Source organism: Mustela lutreola, chromosome 1 (genome assembly GCF_030435805.1).
Source record: "Mustela lutreola isolate mMusLut2 chromosome 1, mMusLut2.pri, whole genome shotgun sequence".
In the NCBI taxonomy this organism is placed as follows: Eukaryota; Metazoa; Chordata; class Mammalia; order Carnivora; family Mustelidae; genus Mustela; species Mustela lutreola.
The window spans coordinates 268,940,118-268,966,568 of NC_081290.1; the positions used below are offsets into that span (position 1 = coordinate 268,940,118).

Here is a 26,451-nt window from a genome sequence, read left to right on the forward strand (position 1 = left end):
CTTGGACAATTTAGGTTTATAGGTGGTGCTCAATACATATGTGATTTTTTAGAATTTAAAGAAAATCTTAAAGAGCCCTGCAGCTAATGTTTAGAAATGAGGAATATAAATCCTGAAGAGGTACAATTTCTTACCTTAATTCATAAATACGTTAACAAAAGAAAAAGAATTATAACCCAGATCCCTGAGTTCACCTCAATGTTCTTTCCAAATATAAAGGGCCATCTCCATCCAATGTTTTGATTTCACCTTGTTCTCGTCTTCTGGTCTGACGAGATGTATCCTATTAAAGTGGCACCTTATAAAAATTATAGGAATAACCATGCAAATCAACCTTCATTTTAGGAGGAAAAATACGTTATCAGCAACAAAAAGATAACATCTGGGTTTCTGAGTCAAAGCATTTTATTAATCGGTATTCCTCAACTGGGAAAATGTACATCTTAGTTTATTGTGTTCATTTAAATTCACCCCTTTAAATATAGAACTCATGTATTCTTAGCACATAAGTCTGTACCTGGCATATAGCAGGAGCTCAATAAATGTCTAATGGACAACTGAATGATGAATGAATGGTTGAATGATCTCTCTTAGATTGAAAGCTATTGTGAAGATGAAATTCCCTAATTAGAATTTAAAGTTTAACTGTGGTAACCAACTGTATCTGAATTTAGGAACTCAGAATTTGTTAACTGGATCTATTCTCTTGTTCTGATCCCTTAGACAACTTTTCACAAATCCCTGTCCTGCTCCTGGTCTTTGCCTTTACATTTAAAATAGAGGTCTGAATGTGCTTCTCCAGCATCATAATTCTATTCAAGCAGTATTTTTAAAGTCCTTGCAAATCCTTAAGTGAAAGGGGACACATTCACCAAGAATTATTATTTTATAATGGCACAGAAGAGTTCTTCACATCAGTTTGCAAAAACAGCCATTTCAGCGTCTTGCTATCTCTGCCCCAGTTTTCTAAATCAGCCAATAATAATTATTCCCCATAAATCAGACCTCCCTGAAGTTTTCTTCTTCTTTACAGTTGCAGCAAGCTAGCTGCTTTTCTCTCATTACATTTTATGTCTTTGTTTTGTTTGCATAGTCCCCTTTCTTCCTACCATCGTAATTCTCACCGTGTCAGAAGATGCTAAATTTATGGGTGGAAAAATGTTGGTTTCTAGCAGCTCTTAATAAAAAATGTATCTTAATTACAAAAAAAAAGGAATTAAAAATCAAACACTCCACTATTTGCAAGGACTGATCTACTTGCAAATTTTGACAAACAACCTGTGAAGTGGCAAATGACCCTGAAGAGAACTCTATTGCCCATTTCGTGGCCACTCGAAGATCTACATGCAGCAACACTCAATACGAGCATTGTTCTATATTTTGGAAAGAACTTATTCTATATGCATGCTTTACATCCAGTAGGAAAAAAATAAGAAGTATAATAGGGAAAGCAAGACCAAGTCCAGCTTTTCAAGTACTAATAATCTCTCTAGACCAGAGCTTGAAGATGCAGCCCTCTAACCTCACAGAGAAAGACTTGGGGATCAAAGAAACAAAACTCATGACTGATTGCCCTAACACATTATTTAAGCAGAGGGAATGGTTATATAACCAGTTCTCTGAGAGGTTAAATATCAATTAAACATTGTAAAACCTGATTTCTGTTCCAATTAATCCTCTCTCTTTTGCACCATCACTGTATACTGGATATATTATATTACCGCATTTATCACTCTGAGTTCAGATACATAAATATCTTCTCTACCCCTGTTAGACTGAGAACACTTCAAAAGGTCCAAGAATTCATCATTTTTCATCATAGAGACTGGCATAAAAATAGCAGGTTACAAATGCGTATTTATTGGGTACGTGACTTTAAAGGGACCCTGCTAATGTTCACTCATTAGAGGACAACCAAGGTAAAGACAAAATTGCTTTTACTAATTTCCCAATTTCACTCCAGTAATCAGAATCACACCCACAAGTTCCCTATGTGTCCTCCCTCCATTTAAGCTACTTTTGATGGCTCCAGCCAATTGGCAAATCAGAACATGCTAGGAAGATAAATCAATGTGTTTAAACTGATTAAAAAGGAAATTATATTTTGGATTCCAAAGCCCCCAACCTCTAATTATGATATTGTGATGCTTACTTAGCAAAACTAAACAGATTATTTTAAAGTGTTTTTACTGAGCTTCCAAAAAACGTGAAAGGATAATCTGAGATTAAATTGACAGTATATTAATAACAAACAATTGTTTGAGGTGACGAAAAGAAAATTATAAAAAGACTCACTAGGAACAGTCCCATCAATAAATGAACAAAGATATGAAACTGATCAGCAGTAGCTGAATTATTGAGTCCCAAGCCCATCTGCTCCAGTTTTATGAGTCAAAAATCAAAACTGCCTGAACTGGTGAATACTCAATCTTCACAAACATCAGAGTCAAATTAAGGAAATTACCCAGCACACCAAATGCAGCTCAGCACATCATCAAACCATTAAAACAGGAACTTTATACCAAAAAAGAGCCATACACACCAGGATCTTGTACAAATGGAATAATAATAGCCAGATGGAACAATAAACTCTGATGGTAGGCAGCATGATCCTTGGCACAGTGAATATATGTCATGTGGAAAATCAGTAGGGGGTCATCAGAGAATCATCAAAATGAGTCTTAGGAAATTCACCCTAAACAAAGAGAAGAAGAAAGGCCTTGAATTTTTAGAAGTCAAGATGACCAGATGATATGGGTATAATAGAAACAGCAGGAAAATTGAAGTGGGACAGAGCCAGACACTAACAATAAATTTGCCACCTATTAGTTGTGGCATTAAATTGTTAGTTCTTCTGGTTTCTTCAAGAAAATCAGAATCACAGCACCCATGTCACAGAATTTCCAGGATTAAATATTAGATCCTAATCTGAGGCAAGTCAAGCGCACTCTCTCGGAGACCCAGCCTGTAAAACATTGTCAGTTGTTTGAGAAAACGTGAGAACTCCTGAATGGTGTCTGTCACATGACAGGTCTTCATCCGTAGTATTATCATCACTACAAAACCACTAGATTCCTGTCTTCTAATTTGTGCAATGTTCTGGACTTCAAAGTGGCCACCTGTGACAAGAGACAAATCAAATCTACTTGTTCAAATCATTCCACCTCCTGGACACACAGAGGGCAAGTTCCTGAACCTCACACATACTTAGATTGATGTCATGGGACTGGGTTCTGGTCAGTAAGATCCAGGCAGAAAGGATATGCCACGTCCAGGCCTGCCCTTAAAATTGCTTCTGGAAATGGTTTCACAACTTTGAGCTGCTCATTTTCCGTCCTGCTGTATGTTAAATTCCAACCTACACCCTTAGTAATATTTTTGGCAGATTCTATAACTTTCTGGTCATTTTTAATTATTAAAACACAGTCCAATCCAGATTAAAATTTCAGCACTTAAAACTTTCCCCACCCCCTTTCCCAACAGAAGCCACTCTGTGTGGCTCTGGCTTCCCTGAGTGGAGAAGGATCATGGGAATGGCTGCACACCCACACCCACACCACCAAGCTTCTCTGGGTAAGCTCACATTGGGGTCAGAGAGGAAGGGTGGGGATGTGGGGTCTTCTTCAATCACTGTCCACCTGTAACCTGTAAGGATGCGTCCCTTTCCTCACTCTGGTTCATTCAGATTTTGTCTGTTTGTAACCTCCTTTGATGTTTTTGTCTTCACATAAGTGCACAATTTTCTTGACCACAAGTATTCATCTTCTCTCCGGCTCTCCCTCTTCTGTTCAGTGGAGCAACTACTGCTCTCATAAATCTTGCCTGCAGGACAAGCCACCATCTCTGTTCTTAAGGTTAGGTGTCTCCTGGCAAGGCCTAGTAGCCAACAGTCCTTGGCTGCCAGTTCTTCTCCAGCATCTGAGCTCCCTGATGGAAAGCCCCATAGGAACTGTTAGGTCTGAATCTTCTGAGGGCAAAAATGAAAGGAATACGGTACAGATAGCCCCTAAATTCTTCCCAAACAGAACTCATCATAGTCCTCCAAAGTCTGTCAACCTAGGTTATACAATTGTCTGCCACTTCCCAGATCCCTAAAGCTTCTCTCTACAAAAAAATCACTGTCACCACGAGGTCAACCATTTGATGGATCCAGCCCTCCCTCTAATACCCTTCTCATTTAGATACCTGAGGGAGTGGGAAGATCAACCATTTCTTCCAATTCTCAAAAATTTTCAGGGAGATATTCAGCCCAGTGATAGGCAGTTTCTTATGGCTCTCCTTAGAAAACAGAGCACTTGAAGCCTCTTGATTTCAGCTTTGGCCTTAGTCGAATGTTGGTACAAAGGCAAAAAAACTGATTCAAGATACCATTAGCTTCGGGCCTCAATACCACGTCATATGCAGCATTCTTAAAGCCAGATTTCTAAGAAAAGAACATTTTATCTCAAGTATTTTACTATAAATATCTGTTTTCCTAATCTTGAAGAGCTTTATCAGATCTCAGTCTCTCTGAGCTAGACAATGAGTTATTTCAAGGCAGGGATCCTATTTTACCCATTATTATGTCCTCAGAAACCAGCAAATCCTCAACATTCAGCAGCTACTCAACAAGCCCTGAGTGAAAGAGTGAATGAATGAGTTCACTTCAGCTCTCTGATTTCTTTACCTCTGCCGCAGCCCAGGTCATCTATGAAAGCAAAACCCAAGGCAAGGACTAAGGCCTGCTGCCTGATGGGGAGACCAGAGTGGTGGAGGTCAGGAAACACGGGAAAGTGAGACAAGAGAAAATGGGGCACAGTGAGCAGCAGTGCACTATACTGCCCTCCACTGCTTCACAGTGAGCCACAAGGAGACCCTGCCCATCTCTCGGTAAGCATGTTTCTTCAGCATGCAGGCCTTCTCCAGAAGGTTGACAGAGAAGTCTAACCTGGAACAGTCATGTAAGAGAGGAAAAGAAGGGTCAGTGATCTTCCCACCTACCACTCCCACGGTAAAAGTCTCCTTCCTGGGAGCTGGCTCTCCCACATATCTGGGTTCTGTCATTTGATCCTTTGATGCGAGCACAGGAAGTCTGGCTCTATGTTCCATGATGTGGCACTATATCTGTTCAGAGGTGAAGGGGTAACTCAGGATGGATACATCTTGGAGGCTCAGGGCTTCTGGCCAGACTCCCATCTGCACGGGATGCTTGGCCAGGATGCTGGGAGAGGTAGGAGCTGCATGCAGCACACTCTGGGAGGCAATCAGCAGCTTCAGAAGAAAAGGGTATGAGTGAAAAGTGTACACGGTTTATATGTATTACATTCACTTACTACTTCTTCTCCTTTGAATTCACTAAGAAGAAAACAATAAAAATATTTTGTGACTTAGGGATATTCAGAGGTTGCACATCTCAGCAATTTGAAGATAGAGGACTCTAAATTTTACTTACTGCTATACCATTTCATGGTGCCTGTAACATGAGGATATATTTACCTTCTTCTGGCAGGAAATTAAACTCTACTAGTTGCCCACTCTGATTCTTGGAAGTTCTATTCATTCTGTGCTCAGAAATGGGAATGGAATTGCTTTTGATGAATTAAAGCAGCAGTGAACCTCTGCCTTTTCCTGGACAAGCCAGGGCACACTCTACCACTCTCTGACTGCTGCAGAGATCTGCAATCTGCCAAGTCCTTTGGGGAGATCCTCTTGTTCATGTTTCATATATCATTAGACAGGTGGGTGATGCCAGGGTGCTTCTGTACAGAGTTCAGAGGGGAGACAGGAGAACACAAACCAAACCTGGTATGGACAAAAGAAAGAGGGTAATACTGAAAACATGTAGAGCCTCGGTGATTTTCCCATTTTTCTTTGGCTGATGGAAGAAGGTCTGCCGCTAAGTGAAGGATGGGCCCACAGTAATGAAGCTGTCTGCGGCACTGAGAGCTGCTTGGCCATGGCACATAGTTCAGAAATACTCCAACTGCCTGGGTGTCAGAAGCCATCAATTGTCCCAGGCTCACCTGCTGGGCTCAGAGCCATGGACCATGGAGCTAAAACATCATCATTCTCCCAGATGAGATCTGCACTTACCTCTTCATCACCAGTGTCCCTCCCCTCCTCCCACCAAACATTTCCATTGATCAAGTCCTGTTATTTCTCTGGGTACAGAGTCATGGAACATAGAGTAGCATCATCATTCTTCCTCACAGTTCATATCCACCAAAGAGTTATTTCCTTTTCTTTCACATGAGGTACTGTCCAACAGTCCAGATATTTTGCCATCTATGTGGCCTGCATACAGACTAAGGGATACAGAAAGTTCAGGAAGCTTTGTTCTGAGCTAAGCAATTCTCACCATCATTTCTGCCAGTTGGCCAAAAGGTCCTTCCTGTACCTCCACATCCACAGAGCCCTTCCTGACTAACCCATAGACCATACGTTGAAAGAGCACCTATTCTTTGAATTGGAAGCCACATAAGAGCTCATTCAAATCCAGGCACATATGCATATCAGGGATCCAACTGATGACAGTCATCCTGTTCTCACTTTAAACTCTTACAGTGAAGTGAGGTAGAGACAATCCCAAAACTATGACTTCATTGATGGAAACTGTTGATTGCTAAAAATTTTCAAATAGTGACCCAGCAACTGCTTCATTATAACTTTCATCCATCAGGCCATGAAACATAAGCTGAATTATCCTTTAATAAAACTGACCCTTCAACACTGCATCAGCCAATTCCCTGGGCAGTCAAAAATCTGTGTATAATTTTGTACTCCCCCAGAACTTAACTACTAATAGCCTACGTTTGAATAGAAACCTTACCAATAACATAAACAGTCTGATTTATACATTTGGTATGTTATGTGTATTATATACTGTATTATTACAATAAAATAAGCTGGAGAAAAGAAATTATTATTAAGGATATGATAAGGAAAAGATGGAAGACCATTCCATGGTCCTGGATTGGAAGAATAAACATTGTTAAAATGTTAATTTTAATCTGGAGCAATCTATACTTTCAAAGCCATCCTGATCAAAATTCCACCAGCATTTTTCAAAGAGCTAGAACAAACAATCCTAAAATTTGTATGAAACCAGAAAAGACCCTGAATTGCTGAGGAAATGTTGAAAAAAGAAAAACAAAACTAGGGATGTCAGGTTGACTGATTTCAAGCTTTACTATAAAGCTATGATCACCAAAACGGCATGATATGGGCACAAAAACAGACACATAGACCAGTGGAACAGAGTAGAGAGTCCAGATATGGATCCTCAACTCTATGGTCAAATAATCTTTGTCAAAGCACAAAAAAATATACATTGGAAAAAAAGTCTCTTCAATAAATGGTGCTGGAAAAATTGGGCAGCTATGTGTAGAGGAATGAAACTCAACCATTCTTTTACACCATACACAAAGATAAACTCAAAATGGATAAAAGACCTCAATATGAGGCAGGAATCTATCAAAATCCTAGAGAAGAACATAGGCAGTAACCCTCTTCAACATTACCCACAGCAATTTCTTTCAAGATATGTCTCCAAAAGCAAAGAAAACAAAACTGAAAATTAACTTTTGGAACTTCATCAAGATCAAAAGCTTCTGCACAGCAAAGGAAATAGTCAACAAAACCAAGAGGCAACCCACAGAATGGGAGAAGACATTCACAAATGACACTACAGACAAAGGGCTGATACCCAAGATCTACGAAGAACTCCTCAAAATCAACACTCAAAAAACAGAATATCACATCAAGAAATGTGCAGAAGACATAAACAGACACTTTGCCAAAGGAGACATATAAATGGCTAACAGATATATGAAAAATCTCCATCATCATTAGCCATCAGGGAGATTCAAATCAAAACCACAATGAGATACCACCTTACACCAGTTAGAATGGCCAAAATTAACAAGACAAGAAACAAGTGTTGGAGAGGATGTGGAGAAAGGGGAACCTTATAAACTGCTGGTAGGAATGCAAGTTGGTGCAGCCACTTTGGAAAACAGTGTGGAGATTCCTTAAGAAATTAAAAATAGAAGCTACCTTATGACCCTGCAATTGATTTGGTATTTACCCTAAGGAAACAGATGCAGGGAAAAGAAGGACCATCTGTACCCCAATGTTCATAGCAGTAATGGCCACAGTTGCCAAACTGTGGAAAGAACCAAGATGCCCTTCAATGGATGAATGGATAAAGATATGGTCTGTATATACAATGGAGTATTATGCCTCCATCAGAAAGGATGAATACCCAGCTTTTATATCAACATGGATGGGTACTGGAAGAGATTATGCTGAGTGAAATAAGTCAAGCAGAGAGAGTCAAATATCATATGGTTTCACTTACTTGTGGAGCATAAGGAATAACATGGAGGACACTGGGAGATGGAGAGGAGAAGTGAGATGGAGGGAATTAGAGGGGGAGACAAACCATGAGAGACTGTGGACTCTGAGAAACAAACTGAGGGTTTTGAAGGGGAGGAGGTGGGGGGATGGGTGAGCCTGGTGGTGGGTATTGTGGAGGGCACGTATTGCATGGAGCACTAGGTGTGGTGCATAAACAATAAATTTTGGAACACTGAAAAGAAATAAAATAAAATGAAAAAAAAGAACATCATAAGGAAGACAAAATACTGTTATAGTACTGTACTGTATTTATAAAAAAAAAATCCACATTTAAGTGGACTTGCTCAACTCAAACCTGTGTTGTTCAAGGGTCAACTGAATTACAGGCATTCACATATTAGAGAATCCAGCCATCATTTCCCTTATGAGGCCATCTCTTCTGTGGTCTAGCCCTAATCCCTTCCCAATTCCCATAAAAATGTAGTTTTCATAAACATTTTCTTCTAAATTCTCCAGCATCATCCTTTTTAAATATTATATATGGAATGGTACCCAATATTTTAGCCATGATCTCATCAGTGAGACATACAGTGGGACTCTTGCTTTCATGCATTTCTTCCTTTTATTTCAATAAATAATATCTGAAATCACATTAAATATACAACATAGTAAAAGCTACATCATAATTTGACTCACAATAAGCTTATCAACTAGAGCTTTGGCAAGAAGCTTAAAGTGAGAAGGCTATGCCTTTTCCTAATCTGTAATGCAGTTGATTTTTTTTAACCTAACTGTAGTATTTTATATTTACTCCCAAATAAATTATATGTGGTTCATCATTTCAACTTAGTCCTCTCTCCTTGGATTCTGACTCTCATTCAGTGTATTGGCTTTCCCTTCTGGCTTCCTATAATTCCAAAATATAATCAATGAGTTATAGCTCATTCCAGTCATTGATAGAAACCCAGAACATAGAGGTCTGAACCTAGAAATACCTCACAGAGAAAAAATTCAAAGCCAACACTAACACATTAGCCAATACTCTTTGAATATATATTTAGTTAATTCTGAACCCAAGTAATTCTATACATTTAGCCATCTTCAATTCAATCTATTAAATACTTGTGCAGTATCTATGTCTACTATGTGCCAGAAATACAAACACAATAGAGTCTGTTCTCTACCCTTAAAAGGTTCACAGTCTAATTGGGAAATAATCACACAGGCAATTCAACCATTCCCTATCATGGGTGCTATCACACCAGTGGACTTGGAGTCCCAAAGAAGCCCAAGAAAGAGTACTGGATGGTATGTGAGGCTGCTGAGGAAAAGTTAAAAAAAAAAAAATGGAGACGTTCTTCCTTCCCCCTTCCAAGTTTTACCTAAATTAAGTTTCAAGAATGTAAAAAGGTAGAGCCTTTTACTGTCATCCTGCCAGTAAGGGTGGTGAAGGGAAGACTGATTATATTTAGGTCTACCCAAGTAGAGGTCCATCTACACAACAACCTCCCCTCTAGGTCCTTGGTTCCCCATCCTTCAGCTCTGAGGCTTGTGTCATAGGTCCCAGCAGGGGGGTTGCCTACATAGGATGAGGCATACAAGACACAGAGAGGCATCATTCATGCCAGGCTATCAGTGGACCATGGTGCTACTGAAGGGAAATCATAAAGGTCAATGGAAAAGTCAAGAATCATAATGCCATGTGGTAGGTGTGGTAGGATGCTCAGTAACTCTAGCCTCCTCATCTCAGGCCTCTACTCTTTAGTATCTAGTCCCTATGAGGAAAGATTGTATTTTTATATAGCAAAGTATTCTTCCAAACCCTTTTTTTCTAGCCAACAGTCCTTTCTGTTTCCCTGAAGACTTAGATTTTTCAAACCCAAATTCAGGAACAAACTATTTTTTCTGCTGCTTTTTTGATGTCCCATCACTTATTTAAAGTGATATTGTAGACATCCTAACTGACTCAAGGAGGGCCAGTGTTGGAAAAGAAAAAAGGAAATGTTGGTTAGTACTCCAGTATTATTCTGCCTCGGGTGAGTAGGCAATCATGAACAGATGAGGAGAGAAAGAGCTTCTAAACGGAGAGTACAGCATGTGCAAAATACACAAGAAAGCACAGCTTATGAGCAATTTGTCCAGTATCTTACTAAAATGCGGGTATTTTCCATCTAGTACATTCCCCTAATCAAATCTTTCAATGACAAGCCTGAACAAAGGAAATCAGATTAGTCTAGCTAGACTTTATTTGGAACTCATTGTTTTCAATAATTTTATCTTCTTTTCCAGAGCACTCACAATCCATCTCTAAATACTCTGTTCCTGAATTCAACTAGAGATTAATGTCACTTTCATTGATGTGTTCTTTTCAGAATTCATCTTTTTCCCCTTTTCAAAATACTGGTGATTTACCCATTTTGATCATCCAGCACCTTTTTCATTCTTGGAAAGTCTACAAAAATAATAATAATAGTAATAGTAATAAAAGGAAATTTTAACACATTCCTTAGGCACTTCCTATGTTGCAGGCACTGTCCTAAAATATTTGCACATATTAAATTCCAGGAGATAATCATGCCTTCCTGCCCTTTCCAACTTGAAGATCATTTCCTTTGTGTAAAACACAGAAGCAAAATAGACACTGAATCACTACCTGCTTTTTATCAGTCAACCATAAACCATCTGCCCAAGCCATGATCCCATCCCTTCCTTGTTCTTTTTGCTTTAAATATGGATAAATGAAACCCTCTGTTTTCTATAACAAACATTTCACTAGCTGCACTGATTCTTCATACTTTTGTCAATATTATCCTTGCAAGTTTGTTCTACTCTTTGGTATCCACCCTTAAAATGCATCACTATTTCTGTCTTCCACAAACATACTCTTTTCCAAAGTCTGAACCTACATGTCCATTACGAGAAGGAAATGGTTCCATTAATTATGCCACATTCATGACATAAAATCATTTGCAACCATTAAAAAAAATGAAATAACTCGCTGTTCTGACATAGCAAAATATCTACGATATTTTGTTAGATGAGGAAAACAAGTCATTAAACAATACATGTGCAATCCTATTTGAGTTTTTTTTTTTTTTAAGATCTACAATTATCCTCTACTTTTCAAAAGCTTGTGTTATGTCACTTGGCTTTTACAAAAAACCTATATTAGAACTGTGTTTGTTGAATGAAAGGAATCAGAAGAGCATTCATTTTTACGGAGAAAGGTAGAAAGTGAAAATAGCAGTCAGTGTCTGTTTTTGCAGTGGACCACTACAGAAGCAGCACATACCCCACACACACCAGAATGGCACCACCACCAAGCTTCTTCCCAGGGAACTACATGCAGCATCTCACTGTCAGCCACCACTGCTCTGAACTGCATTTGTGAGCATCTATGCTTTATCTCAATTTATCAGGAAAGTCTGAAAGACGTTATTTTGGGAAGAGCACTCAAAATTTTTTCCATGTGAATTAATGGTAATTGTTTCTTTGCTTTAAACCATTTTTGGCTTACAGAAGATTTTATAGGAATGCTCTACTTTGGGATAGTGGGAGAAGCTTATATTACTAAGGAAAGTATTTTAAAAATATTACATCATTAAATTTCAAATTTCTTCTTTAAAACTCTGACCTCTTGTAGACTTGAACTGTCAAGACTACGTCATTCATGAGGTTCCTCTTGCCAGTACTGGAGGTGAGTACTTAATATCTTTAGTAAAATAATAGGATTGAAAGCCAGATTTGATGGATTACTTACTAGTGTTTCATGGAAGGAAGGTCCAGACAGGATGAGAGAAGGACAATTCCAACAATGCTGGACTAGGGAATTATGAGAAGAAGAGAGCCAGAAGTCCACTGAACTGATAGAACTAAGAGCTCAGACAACTTGGTTCAAGTTTTCATCTGAAAACTTGAGTCTGGGGAAGAAAAAATGACTTCTAAAAGTCAAAAGGAAATACCAAGTTTAAAGGATTCTTACTGTGCTCCCCATTTTGAATTCCATGAGGAGACTACTGTACAGGAGACCTTGAGTCACTCTAGTGGGGTCAGCATAGTCAAGAGGGTGGAGTAATACAGTGGGAGAAAGGGAAGAGGGAGGGAAAGAGATACAGGAAGGGTGGGAGGGAAATCTAGTTTAAATTCCCTAGTTCTCATGACGCAAGGACCCTCTGAATGGAGGTTGGTCTCATGAGCTTGCCTACTGTGATGAAGAGTAGGGTTAACTCTACAGCCAAGTTTTCACTCAGGGTCTCGACAGAGGATATGGCAGTGATGTGAAAGTGCCAATAGCATGTCCCACAGCTAGGAAGACACTGAGCTGGACAAAGTAACTGCTTGGCCTGAAAAGACTAGATCATGAGTTACACATGCCACCAATTTTTAGATACCAGGAAGACAAGTGACATTAATTCAAAACCCAGTAAATCATCTGAAAGACTTTATCTACTCCCTGCCTGTGAGGTCAGCTAGGCCACTTTCCTCCTCTTATCCCACTTCAGTGAGGATGTGGAAGAGAAGTTGAGGGCAGACACCTTCTCACCCATCTGTGTTTGGAGAGGGTGACCAACCATCCCAGTTTGCCTGGAACTGTCCTGGTTTTAGCACTGAAGGTCCCACTGTTTTGGGTTCCTGGACTCAATCCCAATGTGTATGAGTAGGGATGGGGGTCACACACACACAACAAGCAGTGCTCTGACACCAGTCCTGCTATTCAACTCAGTTCTGGCACTACCTACCCAAAGATAGCATCAGATTCCACAGGTAAAGGATTCAGTCTTATAAGACTCCCCCCAAACAAAATAGATACCCATTATAAGCCCAAATTATTACTTGTGCTTCTGACCAACTGGCTATACACCAGAGGTTCCAACAATACCCTTCAACTCAGATGCCAATTACAGTATAGTTGTTACCTATACTGAAGACCTACTGACTGTAAATCAGAACTTCCCAAGATCCCCCCCCTCAGGTTCAACTACTTTGCTGAAGCGGTTCACGGAACCCAGAGAAACATTTTACTGACTAGATTACTGATTTATTATAAAAAGATAGAACTCAGGAACAGCCACATGGAGGAGATGCATAAGGCAAGGTATGGGGAAGGGGTACAGAGCTTGCATGGCTTCTCCAGAATTGTCACTTTCCCAGCATTTCCCGTGTTTACCAACCAGGAAGCTCTCTGAAGCCTGTCCTTTGAGTTTTGATGGAGTCTTCATTAGAGAATTACAAATGATTTAAATCACTGCCCACTGGCCACTGGTTCAACCTCCACTCCCTCTCTCCTCACTCTAATCAAGTGGCTGGTTCCTATAACCAGCCCCCACCCACAGGTAACCTAAGGGCTTTCCATAAGTCGTCTCGTTAACATAACAAAAGATACCTTATCGCTCTTATGACAGAAAATTCCAAAGGTTTTTGCAGCTCTTTGCCAAGAACTGGTCAAAGACCAAATATATATTTCATATCTTAAATCACAATGTCATACCCACATATCCAGAAACTCCTCAGTCCTGGCAAAACTGAAATGATTGATTACCCTGCTATAGAAGGATATATTTATGTATTTGTGTGGAGAATAGGTCTGCAAGAATACACACCAAAATATTAGCTGCATTACCTCTCAGTGGATGACCAGAGTGTAGTGCGCAGAAGCTGAAGAGAAATTTATACAGTAATATATGTTCTTTTTGTGAGAAATGAAATCCAAACACAGAGATGCCCATGAAGTAACCCTACCACTACTTTCTTTTCAAAGGAATAACATGTAACCTCAATGTCAGCCTTTTCTCTGTTCTGGACTCCCCTGTTGCTCTTAACCATCTTTTATCTGGACTATTTGAAACATACCACTCTTAGAGCCTAAGATAAATGCCCGACTTTGATCACCATTTGCTTTCCATCACTATTATAAATACTGTTGTTAATTTTCTTCCAAGTTGTCCTTTACTTCTACTTCAATTATTTTGGCCAGAGCTAAGACTAAAATTAGAAATCTCCCTTCACTGTTTCATATTTCCAGAGATGAAATCCTCAAAAGGATAAGTCAAGAACACACCAAATATCAGTGAAGCCTTTTCATAGCAAACATGCTGAATGAAACAACAAAGAAAAATGTGAAAAATTTTAAATTTCCTTTGGCCTGAAAGAACACTTCTGAAATCACAAGCAAGGCTCAAACTTGGGGGAAAATATTTTCCAAAAAATTTATGAATATGTTCTACAATAATGGGAATATAGGACTATACTCAAGAAATTTAGATTCTAGTCTCAGGTATGTTGTTTACTGTCTATGTGACCTCAAACAAACCACTTAATTTCTCTGGAACTCATATTCTTCATCTGGAAAATACAGATCTTCATATTTCTAAAATATCCAGAGTATTATTGTTAAAAATCTCATGAGATCACATAAAAACACTTCAGAAATGATATTTTCATATAAGACATGATCATATTGTTGTTTCTCTTTCATATATCATCCTCCTCTATATTAGGTTTCTGAGTATTTGTCTCCCTCCTTTCCTTAAGCCACTAAATACTTAATAATAAGTTCCTATATTCTAATAAATAAATTGTTTTGGTTCTATAAGGTGACTTTTTCCCCCAAGGAGATTACCTGATACTATAAATCACAATCTAGAAAGACAAATTCTGTTTCCAGGAGTTATGAACTGAATGTTTGTGTCCTGACAAAATTCAAATGCTGAAATCCTACCCCTCAATGTCATGATATTAAGAGGTAGGACCTCTAAGAGGTAATAAGGATTAGACAGAGGTTAGAGCCCTCATGAATGGCATTTGTGTCTTTATAAAAGTCACGAGAAAACTTGTTTCCCCTGTCTGTGTCCACCAGGGGAAGACACAGAAAGCTAGCAGTCTACAGCCTGGAAGAAGGCCCCTCAGTGGAACCCACTCAGGCTAGCACTCGGATCTCAGACTTCTAACCTCCAGAATTGTGAGAACTACATTTCTGTTGTTTATAAGCCACCCAGGCCGGGTTATTTTGTTATAGCAGCCCAAATGAACTAAGACACAAGATGTACGCACCTTACATCCTTTCTTCTCTTCCAAAGTTGTGACCTAGCTAGGACTACGAATGCTAAATCCATCCAAGGTCTTTGGTTTTCTACTCAAAGCCTTGTGCTGTGTGTGTGAGGTACATATATATCATATGATACATATATCATATACATCCCAGTGTATTCTAGGAACAGCATACCCCCACATGGATTAGAACCAAAGGCTATGAACTTAATGAGTTTGATCACTCTATGTAGGAGCTTTCTGACTTCAACAACTCTATCCAAACCCCTCTGCCTCTCTTTCTCTCTCCTCCCTTCTATCCTCCCACCCTCCTACATTCATGCAGATAAACACCATCAAGGATAATTCTGTCTTAGTGCTCTTTTAGGAAGCATAAGGAGAAAAAAACACTGAAAAAGCAGCCAGATTCCAACATTAAACTTCTGTAGATTTAGCATCATTCATAGAAAGTCACAGTGGTCCCTGAAAAAACCTGGAAAGTACTTGAACATCTATATTTCCTTAAGTTCAAGGCTGAATTCATATTCATACCATACCATCAACCTGTAAGCAACCATCTGGATCACAGGCTAACTTCTTAGAAGAATTTAGGAGGCATATAAGGGTTTGCTTTCCAAACCCAAGCCAAGAGTAGGATAATATAGCTACAACAAGGAATTAAACTAGTGAATTTAGAAATAACATGTTTACCAATTTAGAGATGATCAATTCAAATCATAAAAGAAATTACCACACCCAGCGGGTTAACCTTGCCCAGGGATTACATGCCCTATATTCAATCCCTCTTTGTTTTCTAATGTTTTATGATACAGTAGGTCTTAACCCTGAGGTCTGCAAATGAGATAACAGTCACACACTAAACATCATAATTAAAGATAATAATAATAGCTAGTATTTATTTACCAATCCCAAGGGAGGGTATAGCAAAGAAGCCAAGCCATATGTAAGTTAAAGGAGGGTCCTCATCAAAAGCCAACCATGTACAAGAACATTAAATACTGTCTCAATTAAATTTCTCAACAATCCTTTAAGATAGGAATTACGATTATATAAATCAAACAGAGGATAGGTAAGCCACCCTGAATTAGCTATTATTCCTCATTTTCTGGAGAAGCAAAATGAGGTCTGCACAAGTAATTTGCTCAAAATATATTCACTAAATGGGTGGCAAAATAGAATTTCATAGCCAAGTTGTGGGGACTCTGAGCCAGAACACCTAACCATTCTCAGATTATCATAAAACAGGGCATGGCACAAGAAAGGGTAGCAAGTCCTCCATTTTTTTAAAATATTTTATTTATTTATTTGACAGACAAAGATCACAAGTAGGCAGAGAGGCAGGCAGAGAGAAAGAGGAAGGGAAGCAGGCTCCCACTGAGCAGAGAGCCCGATGCAGGGCTTGATCCCAGGACTCGGGGATCATGACCCGAGCCAAAGGCAGAGGCTTTTAACCTACTGAGCCATCCAGGCACCCCAAGCCCTCCATTTTTAAGAAGTTATGGAATAAGACCAAAATCAGACATGGACAAAGTTGTCCATAACCTCACATGCTGTCAACTCTAGGATCAGCAATAGCACTGATAAGATGAGCAAAGGAAAAGAGTAATATTATTTATGTAATAGTACTAGGCAAGACAATATATAATTTCATTAAATGATATATAGGAAATCATTATATAGCACGTACCAAGTTTTACACATTATGTGTCACACATTATGTATTACAGTATCGAAATCCAGCCAAAGACTGTGATATGCAAGGCTCACAGATGGCGATCTCCGGCCCTTCTGTCTTCAGACAGAAGATAGACCAAACAGAATTGGAAGTTAGGTTTTCATCTTTTCCACTATTACTGAGCAATACAGGTCTCACCTAAGCCCATCTCTGTGAACTCATACATGGCTTAAATGTGCTTAATTAAAGTAAGAGATATAAACACAATAAAATTTGTTAATCAACCACCTCATATGACTGACGTTTGGGGAAAGACTAAACAGACACGAATAAAAAAGCCAAACATACATAAAACTGAAAACACTGTAGCCATGGCAGAGACACAACAACTTTCTAGCATCGGGGCCTGCAAGCCCCAGGGTAGGGCTTTACCTGGTGCGGTAGGGAAACGGCACACCTGTTTGAAGAACGGCTCTACCTAGTTCATCAGTCTTGCTTTCCACCAGCTTCCTCAGACTTCTTTTTATCAACACTTTAACAACTACTACTTCAACATTTAATCATTAATTAGAAAAAGTTGTGAGAGAAGAACTTGGTAAACTTAATAACTTTTTCCTGCTTTGATACTTCACTTCATTGGATAAGTTTTTAAGTGGAAATACGATTCCTGACAAAAGCAGCATAGGTGAGTTAGTGGAAACACCTTTGAATGGCCCGTGACCTGCTTTCTGTGGCATGGGGGACTGGCAGGGAGTTGGGAAGGCGAGCTCCATCTGGGAATAAACAACACTGATACTTTGAACCACATGCTTATCTTGAGTTACAATACCAGAAGAGGAGTAGGAACAAGACAGTAATTCCTCAGTTTCTCCATCAACCAAGAAGATATGAACAGACTGTGTAAGAAGATAACCTAACATAGAGATAGCTTCCCCTTCACAGACTGGCCCAGCCTGCGCATCTACTGTCAGCAGCTACCACTATTCTATGTTACAGTTACCATAAAAATGCCCCAGCATGTCATATTCTCTCATTTTCTCCTGGATACCTTTATTTACATTTTTATCTAAAAAAATTCTAACTCACCTTTTGAGCCAAGGCTCAACTACTATTTCCTCATTACAGAACTCTCCTCCATACTTCCACTGGTCCTTGTACCTACACTGCTTATAGCATTTACCATATAACATTACAGAGACTTGTAGGCCTCTGGATTCAGATGGCACACAGATGGTACACAGACACAATCAAAGATAATTTTGTCTGAATGCTTGGCTTAAAACCACATAGATAAAGGCATTGAAAAAGCAGCCAAATCTTACACAAGACTTCTGGGAATTTAGCATCATTCACAGAAACTGGTGTTCCACAAAAAGAAGAGGAGAATCAACATTTGTTCATCTGTTAGATGTGGTCAAGTACCAAGACAAGCCCTTATTCATTTTGTACACTCAGCACTGGACCTGCTGCTTTGTATACACAGGCTGTTCAATAAGTATGGGCTGGATGCACTTTCGGAGATGAAGTTAAGGGTCATGATGTTCCTCTGAACTATGTTCTGACAGTCTTCCCAAAAAAAGAAGACGTGAGGCAAACTTATTGCTGACATGCCTTGGGTCATTGCTTAATAACTGGAATTACTTTGCTTAAGTTTTATAAGAGGATAGAACACCATTCAGAAACAACATGCCATTTCCCAGAAGCAAACTGATGCTCACTGAGCAGTGAACTTTTTAGACCGACTTTTGTAGAGATAAGGCTTCCTAGCTCTTAAAAGAAATTGTTCTCGTGACTTTTTTAATAGAATTTGATCTATTAAAGCTGAACCAAGAGCTGTTGGCTTTGGAATGAGTAGATATATGTAATTCCCAGCAATGTCATTATATTGTCCCTTAAAGTAGATGACCAAGAGACAGAGCTTGAGTTATTATGCAGGCAGCAGGAAATACTGAAAGTGATAGATTTCTTTATCTTCAGTGATAATAATGATGATGATGATCATGTCCTGGACTGCATCCCACAGAATGGCAAATGGATTTCTGGGTCCTCTCTAAAGATTTTGAGGTTGAAGCAGAAAAATGAAATATGATGCTATCTGCATGATAGTTAGAGAAATATTACTTAGGACAAAAGCATTAGTTAAAAGACCAATTTTCTAGACCCTTGTTTTTCTCTTCCAAGTTGATCCTGCTCTTAGGTGTCAGGAAATCTCTGAGTTTTATTTATGAGAGTCATGCTTTAATATCCCCAGGCTTTAAGTTCCTCCATGGTCACCCCTGGCCTCACCTTCACTCGAGAATAAAGAGAAGCAAATTACCTCTGTGCTTGAAATCGGTGAATATATCCACCAAAAAGGCACAGCTCAGCTTCAGTACGGTCCCTTTCTTTCAGAGTATAGACTCATGTATTCTAAACAGTTAACTATGACTGAATAATGCTATATACTAAAATTTTTAAGTGTCTTTCCAAGAAAGATGCTATGGTGCTGTCTTCCTTTTGTCTCCAAACACAGACTATCTTCTCTACAATTTACCCTTATTCACAATTTTCTCCCCAGAGCTATGAAAAGACGAGCCATCAGGACTTGAATTAGCTGTCAGGAATCCCCAGTTGTAATCCAGTCCTACTACCCAGCTAGTAAACCCTTTAATATTTGAATAGCACTTTCAAGTTTTATGAAGCCATTGTTTAATTTGGTCCTCCCAACAGCCTTAAGAGTCCAGATGAAAACAATTGCCATTTGAGATGAAGAAATGTCAGCTTCAAGAGGTTACATATGGGGGAAAGGCTTGAAACTCCAGTATTTGTAATGTCATTGGGGTGAACAAGAGTCACTGTCTACCTTACAAGGCAGAGGTCTGTGATGACCCTGTACTAGTCTAGTGTCCCTTTTGCTTTGCCCCCAATAGTACCATATCACTCTAATATATTTGTTCTTTCATACCAACATCTAATTTTTATAATTTTAGATAGCCCAATCTGATTTATTTATTTATTTTGGGGGGCATCCCTATACTTGTTATGCAGACCTACCTACTGGTGCTAGATATGGGTTAAGTACCGATGATTTTAAAGCCAAGAATCCAGATGGAAGCTTTCAAATGTTAATTGACCCATGGATATTAACATCCAAGAATTACCAAATGAGAACATCAAGAGAAAAACTTTCAGAACAGCAATAGAGACTGAATTTGGGTCTCGTTAGAACTGTGTGTTGGGAGATGAGGGCTGTTATGGGGATCAGACAGCCAGAACCATAAGAACTGTCACACTATGCAAAGGTCTAACCGATTATTTACACTCAGAATGCCAACAAGTACCCAAGAATTTTGCCGAAGATTCTAGAAGTCATATTTGGCCTGTAAGTGTTCCACATTGCCTCCAGAAATCCAAGGAGGTCAGGCCAAAGCTGGCGTCAAAGCTCAGTGACAGAGAGCACTGCAGGCACAGCTGGTACTTGACTCAGCCCTTCCAACTCCAATCTTCTTCCCGCTTGGTCATTTTGCGTCTTAGCCTCTCTCAGTCTCTGTTTCCACATCAGCTAAAAAACAGGTTGGAGTAGATACTAAGATCATTACCACCTCAAAATCCAAGATTTCTTTTCCTTCTAGAAGATTCTCAGCCTAGCACAGACCCTTTGCGTTTCACCGCAAACATGAAAATTCCCTTCTCTCACCCCACTCTCACGCCTTTCCAACCCAATAAAAAGGACTAAAAGGAAACCAAATTTTCCTACTCAGGACTTAACAACAGCTTAAAACTGAAAGTCGCAGTGAGAGATCTCATGTACCAGTTTTATTGCAGACAAAAGATCATTATGTCTGTTTACTTGGGGCTGGACAAGTCTCTCGTTAAAGTTTAACTTCCAAGGAATCAGACAACTTCTTCTATATATCGAACGCCTGAGTTAACATGGTATTTGTTTGGCCACCATTCAAACTCAATTTATTTTCCACTCTTCTCTTTCCCTTTCCAGTGCCACTGTTTCCCTTTTCCACTCTTTCCCTTTTCATTGCCCACTGTTTGAAAAAACCCTTGCGTTTCCCCAGTGAGGTCAGCATGCTGATTAGAGACTCCTGGTCACCAGTGGGTCAAGCATGTGTTGCTTCAGAGAGTCACTAATGGCATTTGGAAAAATGGAAAAGAGTAAGTAATAACGGCCATCGATTTTAGGAAAAAGAAATGACAAGACCAAAAAAAAAAGTCAAACCAGGGTAATTGGGCACTAGAAGTGCGTCTCAAGTAAACAGGAACTATAAGGAACATCTGCAACAGAGGGTTCATGTGGCCCTATAGGAGAGGCACGTCCATCGTAGCCCAGGACAGGTGAGAGTTTCTAGGGAGAGGCGAGGGGCATGCCATTATTCCTGATCCACAACACGGCTGCTTTGCACCCTGCCACAGGCTCAGTCCAGCTGCGAGACTGTAGCACTTGCCCAACCCTAACCCTCTGCCCATCTGATTTACTCCTCAGAACTTCAACAGCATGTAAATGCTGTTGCAACACTACAGGTGATCCCAGGTGCCTTCATTCCCATCCCCACAGCACTTACATCTGTGTCCCTTTGCCATCTCTGGCCCTTAGCTCCCACCACAGAAGTTTCCAACCCACTCCCATCAGTCACAGTTTGCATTTGCCGATTTGAGTTCATAGTCAGAACCCTACCATCCACGATTCTTAAGCACACACTGAAAAAAAAAATCCTAATTAATAAAATGTAACAGCCAAGAATTTGTCCCGGTATTTAATAGTATTCCTTGAGATAAGTATCAATAGGAACAAAACTGCTCCATGGTTCCTTTCTAAGATGTTCATTAAATTTGGAGCAGGAGCAGGGGCCCAAGGGAATAGCATTTTCAATATTAAAATACCCACAGAAGCTGGCAAGAGGAATGCTTGCCAAGGACAAGGCACAGCAGCCATGGGGATGCACCTCTTGGTTCTCCCTTCAAGTGAGAATCTGCAATGAGGAGTGCAATTACCTGTCGGACAGGGCCCACCTACGGGCCTTGGGAATCTACTGCAGTGTTCAGGCCACGGCCACGTTCTCCCTGAGGTTCTAGAACCTGGCAATTTCCACCCAGTATGGGACTCCTCTAACAAGTAATCAGTGGCTAGATGAGACTTTCTCAGAGTTGCACAGAAGTCTGAGGATCTTCAAACCCGCTCCTTGCACAGCTGTCAGACCCACATCACAGTCTGAGACTCTCTGCCAACTCCTACTCCTCTCCTCTTTTATCCCTTGTGGGCTTGGCCACCAAAAAACTCCTTTGCATTTTTAATTTTATCTCTGTATCTGCTTCTTGTAGGTCCCAAACTGACATACAATGAGATGGTGACCCTCTCCAGTGAAGAGAAAACCAGAAAGACTGCAAAGGGACTGACTCATTTACCATTTTATCCTCTGTGCCCAGTAGAATGAACAGGACATCCATGGGCTACAGTCTGCAGAGAAGAATAATGAATAGAGACCACAATGCCATCCGCCAAGACATGGGTTCCCATCTGGTCCCAGTGAGCAAGCCAGCCAGGTCACCAATTTGGAGAGACCCTAAGACCTCTCCAGATCTACCAGTTACTTCCAGGCCCCTTTTTAAAAGGTGTGAAAAACTGTTGATATTTTTCCATGATACCCAGGGGCCATAGAAAAGCTACCATAACAGTTTCAGACTTTCTTTGTCTAGACACACTGTGTCACTGCTCACTGTCCTCTAGTGACCCCATATTTCTGGTCATGATTTCTATAAGATTTGTCCCCACCTATCGTTCAGGTGTCAGCTCAAATGGAACCTTCTCAGATACAGGTCTTCCAAGGATATCTAACCTCCCATTGTATTCCTCCATCCATTACCCTCTCTTATTTCTTCCTAGAACTTACCATTATCTGAAATTTTCGTAGTAATTTGTTTACTTATTTACTATTTATTTCTTACTATAGAAAGTACACTTCAGGAGAGCCAAGATGTTGACTGTCTTGTTCTCTCCTAAGTCCTTAGATCTTAAAATATGCCAAGCATATATTTCAATGAGTGACAGAAATGGCCCCTGTTTCTACAGAACCTATAACCCATCAGGGAAGTCAAAAACTGAGTAATTGCAGACATTTTACAATCTCATTTGGGAAATCCAAGTCCCAACTCAGAGAGCTATACATTTCCCTAAGTAGCCTCCTTTTCCTTCATTCACTATTATATTTGGCTAAGAAAAAAGTCCATGTGGAAACAACCATACCACTTACCACCCCAAAGGAAATTGCTTTTGGTGATAATCTAAGCCAGTGGTCTAAAAACTTTTCGGTCACTTATCTTTACCAGTAGTCAATTTTTAAACAACTCTCCTAATATGTTTATTTGTAAGTTAAATGTATATACCACAGTGCTAATGTATTATGTGTATTTTAAAACATAAATGAAAATTGAAGTGTAAACAGATGAGACAGAAATAGAAATTCTGTTATTTTCTTTCTCCCCTCCTCTATTTTGGATCATTTTATATATCCCCTAGAATATGTACAGCATATTTTGAATATCACTAAGCAAAGCAATTTTTATCTGGAGTTAAGAGGTTATCAGGGGTTAGAAGTGAGAGAGGGGCTAAGGACAAGAAGGCAACACAGGAGTATCCTTTGGGATGTTAGAATTGTTCTATATCCTGTTTTATGGCAGTAGTAACAAGAATCTACTCAAGTGTTAAAATCCATCAATCTGTACATACCAAAACAATGGATATACTGGATATAATTTTTTTAAGCCTAGGGGCACCTGGGCGGCTCAGTGGGTTAAAGCCTTTGCCTTCAGCTCAGGTCATGATCCCAAGATCCTGGGATCAAGCTCCGCCTTGGGGGAGGGGGGGCGGTGTCTCTGCTCAGCAGGGAGCCTGCTTCTCTGCCTACTTGTGATCTCTCTCTCTGTCAAATAAATAAATATAAAAAAACCTCATTTTTTAAGCCTAAGAAAACAAGTCAACAAAAAAGAATCTAGTATAGAGTTAGACACTAAGCATTTATTTTTCTGAAAAGTGAAAAATCCTGTAAAAACCCACATTTCCATCGTTGCTCTGCTTTTCCCTCCAGAGATCAGAATCACAAGAAAGCCAAGGAAATAATGTAACTTTATAGCCACCTCATTGATCCTTGAACCCTATAGACAACTGTGACAGATGGCAACTACAAAATCTCCCACTCTACATGCTGTCCTGCAATGTGACCTTGCCAGCCCCTCTCATCAAGAGGTGGGGTTCCACTGCTCCTGAATTTAGTCTTAGCTTAAGAACTCACTTATAACTGATAATATACATGAACCTATAGGTTAAGACAGAGAAAGCCATACAGCTTTTGCCCAAGTCTCTTAGGGCATTTTCTCTCAGAATCTAGCATTATAGTGAGGAAAACCCAAGACACAAAGCCACATAGTCTGGCTTTCTATCTAGTTGATAATCCCAAATGAGGCCAACCTTGAGTCATTACAACCTATAATGGTTATTTTTGTCAACTTGACTAGATCACAAGGTGCCCAAATATCTGGTTAAACATTATTTGAGTATTTCCAGAATAAATAAGCATTTGAACTTGTGGACTGAGTAAAGCAGATGGCCCTCCCCAATGTGGGTGGTTGTCATCCAACCCATCGAGGACCTGAACAGAACAAAAAGGTGGAGGAAGGTTGAACTCACTCTCTGCGTGTTTGAGCTGGGACACAGCATCTCCCCCGTTAGCATTCCTGGTTTTCAAGCCTTCAGATACTTAGATTAGAATCTATGCCACAGGGTCCCCAGCTATCAAACCTTCAAACTACACCACTGGTTTTCCTAGGTCTCTGTCTTGCAGGTGACAGATTGTGGGACTTCTCAGCTTCCATAATCACATGAGCCAATTCCTTATAACAAATTTCATTCAACAGATAAATAAATAGGGGTGCCTTGGTAGCTCAGTTAGTTGGGTATATGCCTTTGGCTTAGGTAGTGAACTCAGGGTCCTGGGATCAAGCCCCATGTCTGGATCCCTGCTCAGTGGGGAGTCTTTTTCCTCTCCCTCTATACCTCTCCCTGCTCATGCTGTCTTTCTCTCTCTCAAATGAATAAATAAAATATTTTTTAAAAATAGACACAAAGATAAAATATCTATCTATCTTTATATCTACCTATGTACCTACCTAGCCACATAACTACGTACCCTATTGGTTCTATTTCCTTAGTGCACCCCAACCAATATACATCCCAAACACGAACTCCTGAGAGTTCCAGCTTCCAGCTATTTGAGTAATCCCAGATATGTGAGTCTTTCCAGTTAAGGCATCAGGTACTGTGAAGTCAAAGCAAGCCAGATCCATTATGTCTGTCTGAATTCCTGACCCAAAGATTCCACAAACATTCTAAAATGGTTATTACAGCATGCTACTAAATTTTGGGATGGTTTGACAGATAGAACTTATGTCCTCTCCACTATCAATTCTGCCCTTTTTCTTAGCAATAAAACCCTGATTTTGTTTGGTGAGCTCTGTTAAAAATACTAAATTTCCTGGCTTTCTTTATAGCAAAGTATGGCCAAGTGATACAATCATAGCCAATGAGAAGCAAAATGAAGTCACTAGTTAGAGTCTCCAAAAATAAATAAAACAAAACAAAACAAAATAAAGTTCTTTTAGGAGAGAGATGAAATTGCTGGTATCTTTGGCCTTTTACTTTTCTTTCTTTCTTTTTTTTTTTTTTTTCCTTTCCTCATTCTTCCAGCCTAGCCTGCAGTGATACCAGGAAGAAGGAAGAAGAGGAACCATCATGCCACCACAAGGGTGAAAACCACAGTTTAGAAATGATGGTGCAAAATGAGACACTGATTTCATGATGATTTTGTAGAGACATTAAATAGGACTGAACTTCCCACCTAAGACTTCTTGTTATATATAAGAAATAAACTCCTCCGTGATAAAGCAACTTTTAATTAGAGTTTTCTGTTACATGCATGCAGACACACTTGGTACCAAAAATATGATGCAGGAAGTAAGACATTCTACTCTCCTTATCTTAAACTTTTAAATAAACTGATATTTGAGACAATGGAGAATGCATATAAGCAAAATAGATACACAATATGTGGATCTCTTATTTCTTGCCACCCATTTGCATAGAATGTTCAGGATGCCCCATGAGTGGAGGATTCCCGCAGAGCCACAAGGAGACATACAAGATGCAAAAGATAAGTGTGTTATAGATAAGATTATATAAGCAGGTCCTATGAGGGATGCACTCATAGCCCCAAAAGACCACTCTTTATATTTAAACCAGAATTTACTTTATTTTTTTAAAGATTTATTTATTTGACAGAGACCAAGAGAGAGACAGAGAGATCACAAGTAGACAGAAAGGCAGGCATGTCGGGGGGAGGGGAGCAGACTCC

At 39.6% G+C, this 26,451-nt stretch overlaps 1 long non-coding RNA gene across 1 annotated transcript; it reads left to right on the forward strand.

Moving 5' to 3' along the window:
• Window positions 1–20,441: 20,441 nt before the first annotated feature.
• Window positions 20,442–25,973, forward strand: LOC131811604 (uncharacterized). Its single transcript, XR_009346013.1, has 3 exons — window positions 20,442–20,512; window positions 22,370–22,660; window positions 25,788–25,973. It is a non-coding gene; the product is annotated as an uncharacterized LOC131811604 (long non-coding RNA).
• The last annotated feature ends 478 nt before the right edge of the window (window positions 25,974–26,451 follow it).